The sequence below is a fragment of the Diadema antillarum genome, unplaced genomic scaffold, assembly GCF_040938485.1.
Source record: "Diadema antillarum isolate AM-2024a unplaced genomic scaffold, OU_Dant_1.0 scf00000075, whole genome shotgun sequence".
NCBI lineage: Eukaryota > Metazoa > Echinodermata > Echinoidea > Diadematoida > Diadematidae > Diadema > Diadema antillarum.
The window spans coordinates 3,198,227-3,208,120 of NW_027270964.1; positions in this window are offsets into that span (position 1 = coordinate 3,198,227).

Genomic DNA, 9,894 nt, shown 5'->3' on the forward strand with positions numbered 1-9,894 from the left:
ATTCAGTCACAAAGTGTTGTGAGAAAACACTTATAAGAATAACCATTATGAGGTTTTTGCACCTGTTCTACGTCATCCGACACTTAGGTCCTTTAGTTCTATACTGTTTGTTAAGTTCTGTTCTGAGCTTATTTCTCTTCTGTGAATCCCTTTTCAAGTAAGAGTGTCATAATATCTAGGAGCAATATTCCAATTATTTCTTTGGTTAGTTTTTATTAATATGGTATCGTTGATGTGATTGTTTCTTTTTTTTAACTTCCTAGGGTTTTTTTGGTGGTGTTTTTTTTTTTTTTTTTGAGGGGGAGTTAGCTTTTTGTATTACTGCTTGTAGTATTAATCTGCATGTACAAGGTATAGCGCTGTCATACAAATATTGTAGCAAAGTTTTCCCTTTCATTCTTACTGAAAGGAGTCAACGTTCAACTCTTTCAGATCGACAGTATATTCTATTATAGATTTGTACATTCAAGCGCATTTAGTACAGTTATTATTTCTGTCTGTATCTTTGTTGAGATCTTTTACGTCAATATTGTCCTAACCTATACTGCCAGTCACCCTTTCTGCACAGATACCAGGGCTGATCCAGTAATTCCGTAAAGGGGAGAGGGCACTTGTACAAAATTAAAGGGGAGTCCCCCCCATTTTTTCTTTTTGTTTCTTTCGTTTTAACAAAGAATAAAGGGTGGGGTGCGCGCCCGGTGGGCCTCACCTGGATCCGCCACTGGATACAAAATTTCAAACATGATACATGTAGTACATTACTTGCTGAGGTGAGTCAAGAAAAATTTGAATGGCGCTGTATGTAATTCATGTATTTGAAATGGGTTGAATATTTCGTATGTCCTCTGCTTTTCATTCAGTGATTTTACAGTTGATAACATTTTTCCGGTTTTTGTATTAGCATGTAATCATTTCGAGGATAATGGACAATGAGCAAAATAGCTTATATCTTTTTTTAGGTATACAAAGCTACGTCCTGAATCTTGACGTACATCTGGTTTTCTACCGATTTCATTAATCATTTTTCCTTTCGCTATTTCACAACTTTCTCAAGACTGCTATAAGGTGCGTCTTCAACTATGTAATACACATAATAACTTTCGTTGTCATTGTTGTTGTTTGTCCAAGCTGAAATATAAAGGAATAAAGAGTCATATGAATGACCAATTTATCTGCCGTCTGTTTTTCTATATATTTCGATCAATGTCCATAATAATACACAAATATTTCTATTCTTATACACAGAGCAACATAAATTGATCGTAATTGTGTGTGTATGTGTGTGTGTGTGTGTGTGTGTGTGTGTGTACGTGTGTTGTAGAATATTGATCTACATCCCTGTCTTGGAGGGGGTGGCTTTGAGTTTACTGAGCCTTTAGCGTGTTTTATGTACTATTTACGAGAGTTCATCTATAATAGCACAGGCATTACATGATTGTACAGTTAAATAGATTTTAATTTTCCCCGAAAGATCATGATTTTCCCGAAGTGCGCAGCGCTTGGTGAATTGTCACAAGGGGAAACGTAAGTCTGAACCCTAATCAGGCTTTTTCAGCAATGCTTAATCCGAGGGGGGGGGGGGGGGACACCTATTCCACCCCGCCACCCCCCCCCCCACCATCTCGACCATCAATGGCGCGATCATGACAGTATTTGGCACGTCCGACACTCACGTCGTAATCTACAACATTGTATCTTTGATAAATTTTTGTGAAATCATCAATTTCTAATTTTAATAATTGATTATGCAAATTAAGCTCAAGATCTTATTTTGCCTAATTAAAAGCATTGAGAGTCTACTTTTTGTTTTGTAGGCCTATATATCTATTATTATATTCAACAATGCATCATAAAAACTCCCCAAAATCAAGTGAATCCTTATGTATTTTATTGTTCTTTGATTTTTTTTAATGCACATGTATCTTCTTTTGAATTTAGTTTTTCTTTGCTTTGTCATGAGAAATTGTCACTTACCACTCATCTACAATAATCAGCATAAAATCAATCAATCAAAATGTGAATACAGTGTAGTACAAAATAGACATGTTTTTTATTAGTTTCACGACAGAGCACTGTTTTCCATAGGAAATCTATACAAAATCTCAAAATTGACCTGCAGTTACAAAAATAGGCGAGGCTTCGTTACGGTATAACGCGCGGACGTTGCAATTGTGGTCTCAAAAGTGACGGAGACTTGAATTGAAAAGCAAAGAAGCATCGTGAAGAGGCCTCGCCTTGCAATATATTAGGGAGCTTTAGATTTTAACTTCAAGATTCTTCTTCTTGTTTACCGTACATTGCGCAAATTTGCCCCTGTCTACCTTCAAAATACTCTTCATCTTCACCAACCACCACGTAATCTACGTTCATCAAACTCGCTAAAATTACAGGTACCTCGAATCAAGCATAATTGGGGGGATCGGGCTTTTTCATATATGGGCCCAAAACTATGGAATGGCCTACCAAAATCTCTTAGAGAAGCATCTTCCATTGATAGTTTCAAAAAGAATCTCAAGACGTATATTTTTAATTTGAATTGACAATATTGTATGCCTGTATGTAATGTATGTGTACGTATATATTGTTTGTTGGTTTATTGTCTTATTATTTTCTGTGATACTGTTGTAACGTGACACAATATGTATGGTTGGGTGTCCATAATACCGGACACCTAACGTTTTTCTATCAATAGAAACGTGAAAAATCTCACAATTGGCCTGAAATTTTACTCACGTGTGGAGAAAATACTCCGGATTCACAAGCGCGCACTGAAAATGCGATCTGAGGTACGCGCTCTTAGATGGCGGCTTCGAACGCGTGGGGTGTCATTTTTTCCGCACTCAGTTGCCCTGCTCATTTCCACCGACCACCCTGAGAATACGTATAAAGGGCACTTAAATGCGTTTTTTCGACAGGCCGCTGTTTTTTTCTAGCCGTCATTTTTTTCCCAATAATATTTGAATATATTTTGAATCCTTCGATATTACTTTTGAAGGACCGTTTGATGAATTTGAATTGATTTTCATAAGGAAACTTTTCATCGTAATTGAAATAAATTAGATGAGTCGGTTTGTTTTTTCACATTCATTTCTCGTTTCTGCATCAACTCGTACGGTCGTAGCGGGCGACAAAATGTTTATGTCATGTGTATGTACATATGTGTAACGTGTGTGCTCGATCGTACAAGCGGCGGTGACAATTTTGCGGTCAAAATCGTCAAATTTATTACGGAAGGATACTCTACATCTAACAACGAGTCAGCAAAGGTAGGCCTAGTTATAATATATGTAACGTTAGTTACACGATAAACCTTATTCGATTTTGCTAAATTTCGGTAATTTAGAGGGAATACTTAGTTGTTTTCGCCACATTTTACTCGGTAGCGTAGCCAAGTGAATAATCGAACACCGTTGCGCGTAGTCCCATGCGTACATTTTCTTTCTGTACGCGCAATGCCATTATAATGCGCGGCCGGTCGTTATGGACCCGGTCGGTAGGTTGGACACCTACCATACTCTGTTCTATAGCGCCTTGAGTATCTTTTTTAGGTAGAAATGTGCGCTCTACAAGAGTCTCACTATTATTAGCCATGTCTACACCTATCCAAAAACTTGTAGTTATACTAACTACGAGCGCAAAAATGCGTTCCCTTAACCACGACAAAACTTCGATGCCGTTCACACCTACATGCAGTTAGCAAAACCTCGAGGTAAACATAACTACGATAGAAAATAAAGGGCGCCTAGTTTGCCCATAGGGTTGCGCACTATTGTGGAAAAAACTGAGCGTCGTGGTTAACAAAACTCCGTTCACATCTGTCATAGTTTAAGCGCGCTGCCACAGCGCGCTTAAACTACGCGCTTAAACCACGACAACACCCTAAGAAATCTTGTGGTGTTGTCGTGGTGTCTTCGCCTTAAGGTTTTGTCGTGGTTTTCTAAACTACATGCGTCTACATCTACGCTAACTTGTAGTTTAGTGCCTCGTGGTTTACAAAACCTCGAGGTTTAGAAAACCTTAAGGTAAAGGGACTTAGGTGTTATTATTAGTTGGGAGCTTTAGATTTTGACGCGCGGACGTTTGAGCCGACGCTTGCGCTGGACGTTCTCCTCTCTCTGCGTCGTGTGGAAAAGTAGCTTTAGATTACGCTGGGACGCAACGTATAAAAAATAAAATCGCGCCCCCATATGATCAGTGCATGAAGAAGCTCTCTACGTCGCAAACTGTGCGGACGTGAAAATAGCCCAGTACGCGTAGTAAACAACTCAGGCGACGCAAGCTAAAAATAGATTGACTTTACTCGCGCTACTGCGCAAGCTCAGAACATGTTTTTTTCCTTTTTGTAACGTCCGCGCGTCGAAAATCTAAAGCTCCCTAATTGCCATGATTACGCAAAACGTCGAGGGGCCCCTTTATGATTATGTAGGGTTGAGGGATTGTCAAGCATTATTACCAACCATAGGCAAGGCAATTTTGTAATAGCATTGTATAGTTCCTAAATGAATACACATCGTTTCACTCTAGATAGACCCGTCGGCAACCAATCAAACTCCAGAATTCACTGTACCTGGCACGACGTCACTGCAGGCAATGCAACGATTTCGATTATTGCTGCATTTTGTCACGTATTTGCATTATGACCAATCACCGAGGACCAGCATTTATGTAGACTTCATGTATTTTGTTAAAATACGTAATCATATACAGTTTGTGTGTGTGTGCATGTGTGTGTATATATGTTTTTGTGTGATATCAGTTCCCATGAGTTTACCGTAAACAAGCGGAAGAAGACAGAATACTATCTATTAAAGGCTAATTAAAAATCTCGGAAATTAAAAACAGAGAGGAAAAAGCATTCTCGGACGGACCATAATAGTGCACATAGAAAAGAAACAAGGCAATACTATTTCAACAAAAAAGAAACAAGGCAAGAAATGTATGTCTGTCAGTGTGTGTGTGTGTGTGTGTGCGTGTGTGTGAGTGTGTGTGCCACTGTGGGTGTCTGTGGGTGTACTTACGTGTAGGTGAGTCGAGTTCTAAACGGAACGTAATTACCATTCTTGTGCCTCCGTAGTGTCGCTGGAGGCATTGTTGTCTGGTTGTCCATCCGTCCTTCTGTTCGTCCGTAGAATTGATTTTGTGGACGGCTGTAACCACGAGGAAGCGCTTCACCCTAGGGGTGTCCACATGAAACTTGACACATTATGTATGAATCAGTGAACGAAGCTGTGCCTACATGTATCAACTTTTTGGCGCACAGCCTGAAGGTCAAAGCTCATGCATGTAGGTCAAACATAAGGTCAAATACTAAAATTTCGTCACTTTCTTTAATATTTCTATAAAACTGTTTTTTTTTTAAATGAAGCTTAGTGTACAGTGTATATAATAATATGAAGAACCAGATAAGCATTCTCTCGAGAAAGTTTTAGGTTATTGGATCAAAGGTCAAGGGTCAAGAGAAAATGCAAAAATTCCACTTTTTTCTCAAAGTCTTGGAAATTACTCAAGATATCTTCTTGAATCATATGTTGTACATTTTCTGATTGTGTGACACCATCCTGGCAATAATCATATTGGGAGATTTAGGTCACGAGGTCAAAGTTCAGGTTAAAATGTGAAAATTACACTACTTAACGTACGTTGAAATTATTATTTTCTTCATGGGTAGGCCTACAGAGATGTACGATAGAAATGATGCATACACAATGATTATGTGGGGAAAGATTTACCCTGGTGCGATCAAAATTGGGAGGTGAATCCTATAAAAAGTACGTATGCACACGTCACACCCGCGTGCAATGCCAATGCGTTCCAGTCGATGGCACATTATTCATAAGAAAAAAGTCACATGTACTCTTGTCCACTTCCGCTTTGTTTGTTTTTTGTTTGTTTGTTTGTTTTTTTGTTTTTTATTGTTGTTGGGTGTGTTAATGTTCAGAGTTTGTTCGCAAAAAAACATTATTTGTAAGATTTTGAAGTACGGTTTCTGTCATAAAGTACAAAGTACAAAATAAGACCTTTTAAATAATATATAGGTCACTACATAAAAAGGTACATTTTTCAAGTTATCTATATTTGGCAAAAATGGGCTTATCGGTTTTTTGCGAACAAACTCTTCGTTTGTTTGTTTGTTTGTTTGTTTGTTTGTTTTGTTTGTTTGTTTTTTCTGCGTCTGTAAAGTTGCTCTGACAGCATTCTGCACGATCCATGGTCGCAGATGGCGTACTACTAGTATGGAGGTGTATCCTATTACCGAACGATTTTTATTTAATTTCTCCAGACGGGCAACATTATGCTTCAATTTAGCTAAAGATCTCCCAGAAGTTAATTAAAATTCTGATAAATTTAGCTGTATCAGTATTATTTGAAAACTAAGCCACGCACTTAACAAAATCTGTATTTCAAATAACCCTTCCACAAAAACCGTGTCTTTTTACCGACGCAAATCGTATTGTATTTACCGAACATGCCCCCTCTGTATGGGGAAATTTAGGCATTGCATTTTCGGTCAGTGTTATTAACGCAGAATAACAAACATCAACATTTCAGCGATTATTACTAAAATTTTCTGTTTTTTGCTGCAGTTTAGCAATTTTCTGCACCGGCCTCCCTTGTGAGATAACAGCGCGTGCGTAGTGCTATGGATGCGCGCGTATAGGAGTTGTTTTAATGGGCTTCCATTGAAAATGTACGCGTTCGGTAATAGGATACTGTTCGGTAATAGGATACCTGCCTAGACATCAAGCCTCTGAGCTCGCTAGCCTGGCTGGATTAGTCCAGGCTAGAAGGCACCCAACCTTGTTTTTTGATATATACAATGTTTTTTGATGGTTTCTTGTCAATTCGAGGGTGCTGATTCCAAATCCGATTGATGCCACTCGCGTAACCTTGAGCATTTTCGGCAAAATGCAAAAATCCAAAATGGCTGCCAGATATGCTAATTCGGCCTTGATAAACATAATAATGTGCATTATATCACAAATTATTCCACCAAACTTTGTACATTTCTGTTCCTAGAGTTACTCCATCTGCATCTGCAAGAGAACTTTCATTTCATATAGGTTCATTTAGTATTTAAAGCTCATTTTTTATTCAAAATGGCCGCCATTCCTATTCTTATGTACTATATGAATGGCAAAACATAATGCATGGAATATAGAACAAATTTACTGTATTTCCAGTCCCGTACCTACTGTACGCTGTCATAAAGTGTTGCATATGTTTATGTTGGGTGTCACTTACAATATTTAGGACCTACATGTATATTTGAGCATTTGATATTCATAAACCTCACTATGTTTAACACAATTTCTTGTCTATTTCATTTTGTCTCAACAACGAATATAAGTTCACCAAACGTCTCGCAAGAAATCAATATACCATCATAATCTACATGCAGGTTGAATATAAAAATGTAATACTAACACAATATATTAAGAAGCCTAGATGCATGGTATTTATCAAGTAATGTTGAAAATGGAGGGGAAGCTAGAAAGCAAAGCTTCTAATATTCATTCCCCTAAAACCACATTAACAAAGAACTTGGTACAGAAAAATCATATACAGAAAGTGCAGAGATACATAGTTGCAGACAAAAACATACATGACATTAATGACACAACTAAAAACCCTTTACATTGTAGATTTTTTTTTCCAGCAAGGAGTTGGGGGGGGGGGGGGGGTCGACGAGTTTGAAATGGATCATAACCTCCATCACTTTGATATGATATAATTTAGAAGTATCGCCTTGATGTTATAGAGCAAACTTGATTTTCTTTTTTAATTAATACAACGACAAAAACTGGTGAAGGCATAAACGAAACTGTCTAAACGCAATACCGTACAAACTATTCATTAAACATCAACCAAGGAGCAATGTGAGATACGTCTTTCAGTTCTCTCACAGTTCACAGGTGTTGATAATATCATACACTTTGGCATCATGATATCATTCAGTCTTGTCTTAAAACTAAAACTGTCATTTTTATTGTCTTTAAAGAACCCTTTAATTGGATGTTTGGCAGCAGGTGACATCAACCCCAAATTTGCAGAATTCTCAGGCTAAAGATGCATATTAGTCCTGCAATTCCTTTAATTGCAACCACATCTAGTGATGTTCAGCACTTCCTCAGGGGTCAGAGGGCAATTATTTGCCATAGAAACAGAATGAAGACATGAAGACTTGCTTGATCACCACCAGTTGAAGCCCTATGGCTTTGTTGCCAGGCCAGAGACAGTGTTGCAGGTAACTTAGATGGTGTCAGAGATGACATCAGACCAGCATCTTCACCAACCGGTTTTTGGGTCAAAGCTTTCAAGTTACGGGAAGGAAATCTATAGGCTTGTGGGATTTCAGACGCATGGATGGCAGATTGTTCAAGGGGTATTTCATGAAGCGCTTTGTCAGATCTTGTCTTTTTGACTAACTGTTATAAGCTACTAAAATCATCGCATCTGATTGGCTGAGAGCAAATTTGTCAGACAAATTTGTCAGACAAAACGCTTCATGAAATGCCCCCATTCTATCGCGTTTGAAAGGTCAGGGTATGCGTTGACAGCACTGGTGACACTTGCCATCCTTTCCTTCCAGCGTGAGGGAGAGTGATCGAGTTCCAGTGAAGAAGGGTAGACTTCCTTAGCCTATGCTTGGAAGGCTTGCCACAGAGGGTTACCTTGAACATAGCATTGGCAAGGTGGTTACTAAGATGGAAGGCATGGGTCGGATTATAATCTTATAAAGGTTGGGGCAAAGTCTCCAGAGCGTGAAGAACTCCTCTATTGTCTTGAGATGGGTCAGTACTCGGCTCATGCCATCCAATGACTTTCTATAAGACGCAAAGGCGAGATCATCTGAAAACTTCCTATGTGAAGGGAATGTTATGTCACCATGTATATGGTAAAAAGAGCATAGAGGAGTTAGTTTACAGCCACCATTCAGGAGGCCATCATTCAGAGTCCTGACACTGCTGGTCTGGTTACCTAGAGCAATCCTGAATCTGCAAGTGCTCAGAAACTCCAACCTCAAGAACCTTCTAATCTGGAGATTCTCCCGCCTGAAACCCCTAGCAACGGGAGACTCCAACTTGATGGCCGGGCGCGAAGTTCCCTGCGGCCGCGGGGTCCAGGGCCTGCTTGAGCTCTGGAATCTCTAATAGGGTTCTTAATGTTCCCTTGTGCTATCTAAGGCTTGTTTTTCAACATACGAACACACAAAGTAAGAAATCATTTCAAGTGGGAGATACAGAGCCAGGGCAGTAGAAATTAAATCTCAAGCGGGAGAACGGGAGATTTTGCAAAATGGGGGTGAAAGATCTCCCGTCGAAAGCTGGAGAGTTGGAGTCTCTGAGTGCTGAAGATTAAAGACAAGCAGTGTGAAGTTGTTATAACACTGCTTTCAGAATGAGGCAGCACTGTACAGATCTCAGAGTCTCTCTTGACATCATATACGCAAACACATTCACTCAGGAAAAAAAATGGTGGTAGAATTCATGCACCATATATAGTTCATCTGGGTTAACATGAAAAAACTTTTGAGCATTGTGTTCATTTCAGAGATTTGACAACAGGAAGTGAGGTGGTCCCTTTTTTCACTTTCCCTTGCCTCATGTTCTTTCTCGGGTGAGGGGACTGCAAAGTTTGTATAAAATCGCTTTTAGATAATGTATAACAGGACAGGTAAATGGAAGTTTCATTGTGTCATCATCTAGGATTTAAAATTAGGCTTTTAATTCAGTAAACCAGCGTGAATGTTATGATGTTGAACATCTCAAGGCAAGTAAGTATCAAATTGTTCATGTCTAATAATTCCAGATAAACGATCTTGATGTTGGCGTCAATTCAAACTTTGGTGGGTTTTTCCAGATTTCTTGGGAAAAATTCAGATGGAGGTAGCAA